This window comes from Hyalella azteca, unplaced genomic scaffold (genome assembly GCF_000764305.2).
Source record: "Hyalella azteca isolate HAZT.00-mixed unplaced genomic scaffold, Hazt_2.0.2 contig712, whole genome shotgun sequence".
NCBI classification, from domain to species: Eukaryota; Metazoa; Arthropoda; class Malacostraca; order Amphipoda; family Hyalellidae; genus Hyalella; species Hyalella azteca.
In genome coordinates, this window is record NW_025931049.1 from 50,643 (window position 1) to 56,486 (window position 5,844).

Below are 5,844 nucleotides of genomic sequence, written 5' to 3' on the forward strand. Positions count from 1 at the left end.
TATATCTGCACAAAAAATTCATTAAGCAGTTACAATTTTAAAAACTTACCAGGGGAAATCCATTAGCTGACAAATCCTTTGCTGCGTAAGTTTAAATGGGTGAAGTTTGAACCCTTCTTGAAATGGTTGTCAAATGCTCTATTTTATAGAGGATAAGCAAATTTGAACTCAGTCATTCCTTAAAAACAAGGAAAAATTTTTGTCCTGTACTTTTTGTTTGATGTATTGCACTCAATATTAGTTTTCAACTGAATGAGGTTGCTGTTAATTAATTTACATGAAATGGCATGATCAAAAACAAGTGTTAGGAATAATATTTTGGATATCATAATTTCAATGCAAAAGAGATTCTATCTACAAATTTTATTAAGCCATGCCCTAGTTTGCATATCATTAGTTATAGTAAGAGCAGTTTCAGCATTGACTTGGCTATTAGATCTGTCACAAATTCTCAACATTGCAGAACATTCACAGCCTGTTGTGGTCTCATACATGTAACTCACTGCTCTAATTCTGCTGCGCTTAACAGCCAAGCTTCCTTGCTGATTTTGACCAGAAACTGTCATACAGAGCTGAGATTAAACCCGCACCTCACTGCCACAATCCTGGTACACTGAACTGTAACCAACCAATTTTCTTAATTATGACTAACTGTCAATACAATTTATAATTTTGGGAATACTTTCCAAAACTGCAGATAACAGCAATCATTTCACAAGTGATTTTGAAGAACTGTTAGCAAAACAACAATTTTTCATCTTATATTTAATATTATCTTACAATTAACCCTTTATCAGGCATGTCACCACATATAGTCACTTATAAGCTCCTTCCAAAAAGCCTAGCTTGTCCCCTTGGGTGTGTGTGAGGCTTTGTTGGCTTGCCTCCATACACCTTCACCCTCTTCCATGCCCAAGAATACGCCTGCTCGTCTATAACGTCAGCGCCCGCACGTCATACTATATAAATAGTATATATATACTTTACTCAATTAAGCTAATTTAGGCCTCTAATTGCTAGTTTTTATGATTGTATCCGAAATTGTTAGACGAAAATAGCCTGCATGCCGAATTTCAGATCTCTAGAGCAATCAAAAGTGGTTTAATTTTCGTTGTCAATTTTAACAACAAACAAACGCGAAGCTAAGCTAAGAAAAACGTTTTAAAATACAAGCATTAAAATGAAAGTTTTGACTCGGAACAGTGAAATTGATGCTTCTTCCACATTTTTCTGAAAAGATGGAAAAAGAAGCAATAAAAACTTCAGGAATTTAAAGTAGCCAGATACATTAAATCATATGGCTGCTCTATAATTTGTCATTGCATTTGAATTTACAAAGGAAAACAATTTAAATTTCTTTTTGCGTAGTGCCTGCTTTTCATGGAATTTTCATCTGCAATTTACTACAATTTGTGCAAAATTTTGAAATTCCACATGAGTAAATTTATCTTATAGTTATCAATACTGCCTCATAGCGGCTCTAAAAATTCAAATTTCTGCATATTTTTATGCTTGTCTGCGAAAGGGTTCAATTAGGAAGGGGCTACGAGATAAGGTACCATCAAACGGGGTAATAAGGGACAGGCAGGGTAATAAGGGACAGTCCTCAGACATTTTGTAGAAATGTTATAGCAGCAAAACTAATGAAAATATTGCAAAACCAAAAATATTGGCATCAAGTTCAACATTTTCTCTATCTATGTAGCATAAAGCAAGTTGAGAAATCATACATTTACTACCTCTAAGAATCCTTGAAAAAAAGTGTGAAAAGTGAGATTTTGGAAAGTACCTCTGTTAAGGTCTGTAGCAAAAAACATTTCTCCGTATTAAAAAATTTTACTTACATAAAAGTCGCACACAGGTGTTGGCTCAAAAATGTGGTTGACAGAATTAGATTATCTCATTCCAGAAAAAATTGCAGCTATTTCCACACGACGGGGTAATAAGGGACACCAGGTAAAAAAATATATGAAACAACAAGGTATACCAAGTAAAAATCGCTGAAAATCTCATTTATTCTACATGTACATCATCTACAAAGGAAGAGGAAGTCTTCAGAGTACTGTTAGTAATGTATGAGCACACTTTGCATGTTTCAAACGTTTCAAAATTGAGTTTTATTTCAAGTGTCCCTTATTACCCCATTCTCAGGGTTAGTTCAGGAGGCTTTTATTTTGCATCTGACAACTTACAAAAAGCTTATGGAATTTTTGCCAAGTTGCCATACAATAGCCCTTGCAATTACCTTTCAAATGAGCCCAAACTCGTTTATGAAATGTTTAATGGTAAGTTATTAAGGAAAAACGCTCAAAACCGTCCATTATTACCCATTTTGACGGTATAATTGCCGGTTTGCACAGGTTTTTGTCTTATTTTATTTATTTAAGGTAGGAGGAATTATTATTAAGGAATTTTAGGGGTAGCTTCTGCCCAGTTTTCAAGTTTGGCTCTCACTCGCATTCTGAGTAGGGGAGTTTCTCCTGTATTCGCATTTATGGGAGGCCAGTAGATATATTTCACACCTGCCTGCAATAAAATGGATACAATTTTTATCCATAGCTTTACAAGTTGGCATGTACTATATATATCTATCATCTGAGCAACTATTAGAGCATTCTAAAAAAATTGGGCAGAAGACACCTATCAATGAGACAAAAATGACTGCTTGCACTCAATGTCACCCATTTCTGTGGCTCTTATCTAATTTATTCCATTATAAATATTCAAATTTGCCCAATTTTGCAAGCAACTTTTCGAAAATGCCCATAAATTAATAGCTCAAAAAATAAAAAATAATAGCTGAAAATTTCTGCTCAATATTACAAATTGCTATTAGAGCTTTTCTACCATTTTTGGAGCAGCAAAATTCTGAGTAGATGAATTTTCTATGATTTATTCTCATTTAATGTTTATGAGTAAATCCCAATAGCAGAACAATAAATATTAAGAGATTTCTAATAATTTTGGCCATTGTAGCGGCTAATATAGCGTGCTACAATTTACTGTAGCAGTAGTGGTAGCGCCCGTTACAATCTAGTGGATGTAGCGGTAGCGGTAGTGCCCACTACCTTTAGAGCAAGTAGCGGTAGCAGTGCTACATTTCAAAGTAGCGCTGCCCAGCTCTGTCTATATAATTGTAAACTAAAATTCATTATAAAGCTGTGAGATTTTAATTTTATTTAGAATATGCCACTTTGGAACCACAACATTTCAGCATTGAGTAGGATATTTATAATCTCAGTTGCATTTTATGATCCTAACAGCCTGTGCAGGCTAGTGAGGAAAATATTTACCCCCTGAACTGGGACTGGATTTTTTGAGCCGTTGTTTTATGGATTTGCAAGCCGTGATTCAATTTTTTGGAGCCGTGAATTCCGTATATTGGCCATCATCGACCATGAGGAGCCACAAGCCCTGAGCAGGTTTTACCCCCCAAATCTATAATTTTACCCTAAAAACAGCAACTTTAACATTTGTCTTTACTTTAGTGAGAACTTAATACCTGATGATGCAGTCAAACCGCTCTGATTTGACCAGGGCTGGCAAAGTCCTATTTTTTTCTAAAATATCATGGCTCTAAAATTGTATACATCAAATGGGATAATAAGGGATGGTTTTGAGTCAATAACATCTTACCATGAAACATTTCATAAACAAGTTTGGGCTCATTTTATAGCTCTTAGCAAGGGCTATCATATGGCATCTTCAAAAAATTTCACATTCTATTTGTAAGGTGCCAGGCACAAAATAAAAGCATTCTGAATTACCCCTGGGAACAGGGTAATCTGGGACACTTGAAATAAAATTTAATTTTAAACCACTTGAAGCATGCAGAGTGTACTCAATACTCATCTATTACTAACAGTAATTTGAAGTCCTCCTTTCCCTTTGTAGATGATGTAGATGTAGAATAAATGACATTTTCTGTGATTTTTACCGGTTTTTCTTTTATTGATATATTACCATATCCATACATTACCTTGTTGTCAGGGTACTGTCCCCACCACAGGCGAGGCAAACTTGTCACCTACCTTTTGAAGTTTCTTTGGCAACAACCCAGTAAGAATTGGAGAATGAAAGAATAACTCTAATTGAAGTAATTAGTTAAAACAGGATTTTACATTGCAAAACTTTTATTACAAAACCATGGTGGAAGACCCTGAGGTAAAATAGTTCAGGCTAACAATTAAGATTGAAGCAAGGGCATGAGTACCCACCACTTGCAAGGACCCATGTAAAGACAGTGTGTAATGAGGTACCCTGAGCAAGAGGTAAGCAGGGTATGTGAAGTAAAAATGAATTTAGAAGAATTCAGCTAGAGGGACCATCTACCCTAAAAATCAAAATTTTCAGCTTTTCCACTTTTTATGCTCATTTTAAAGCTTACTTTCTGTGGCATCAAGCGGTACTAGAACCATCTCTGTACGTTGATTTATGCGTGCTTGACAGATCCCGAAAGGGAGGAGGTGGGTGGAGTCCCTTAACAAAACTCTATGGGAATTAATTCCAGCCTGGCATTATAAATGTGCTCTCAGAGGACCTGCAGCTCAGTTACCTCCCAGCCATCTTGTGGAAAGGTGTTCATGCAATCATTCTATGCCCCTCGGACTGACTCAAGTGAGATAATGCTTAGCTCTGGCATCTAAGCTATGTTACATGCCTTTACATAGCGCGTGCGGCGCCTGTGAGCGTTTTTGGGCTCTCCTGTAAAATTTGAATTCTCGTTTTTTTTTGCCTAAGGAAATTCATAACTCCTCCTGTATCTAAGCTACAGCAATGAAAGACATACCATTCGATTTGTAATTAGAATATCTAGCAACTCTAGAAGCCCTTATTTCGGATTTGTGCATGCCTTGACATGTAGCATGTGATTTGCAAAAGTCATGAACTTTTTTATGGTATCCCCTATTTTGCCGTTTTCTATAAATTTCACGTTTTCTTTCATTTTTTCAAAAAATTCACATAAACAAAAAATTCTTAGAATTCTGTTTTACATATATGTACCAAGTTTCAAAATGATCCGTCTGTAAACAAAAAAGTTTTTCGTTTGGAGGGTAGATGGTCCCCTTAAAATGTGGGTTAAGGAGCATGAGCAGGCAAGGGGTTGCTGAACAATAACTGTAGGGAAAATAGAAAACGTTCATCAAAAACAGCCCACTCAAGCCTATTACTGTAAGAAAGTTGTTAAGATAAAACAGTTGCCAAGCAAGTGGACAGATGCAGCTCAAGGTGAAAGTGCACTGCAAACCACCAACCAGGCCAAACATAAACCAATTCTTACCTCAATCTCTAAGGAGTTGTGGGAAGCAGAAGAATTAACTAAATAAGAATTATAACACTCATGAACATAACTTCAACATCATCAGGTCAATTAAAGGGTAAACAATTGAATGCTAAATGAATGCGTAATAAAAGTCAATAATTGTAACCAAAACTTAGGGGACTATGGAACCGCAGCGTTGAGCTGATTTCTAGAAAATCTAGATTAAAAATTATTGGGAATACTAAGTAATTCAGATTAAGCCATTATTAGCAATTAAATAGTTACTGAGACAGGTTTCTAAACGCATTAACCAAAGAATATTGCATACAGACCTACTAATACTCACTCTTTAGAGTGATGCAGGAAAGCCTGTCAGTTCTGGCAGCATACTCCTTGATGAGGTTAAATGAGGAAATCACTTGGAGAATTAATAATTATAGTAATGTAATTTACTTATATTGTCATCGCTTAGTGCCGCTGAAACAAATGGAACAAAGAGACAGAAGTGAATTCATGTAAAAATGAATAGGTGACAACAATTACTATGCAATAAGAGGCATGAGGGTTGAGTGGCATGGGAT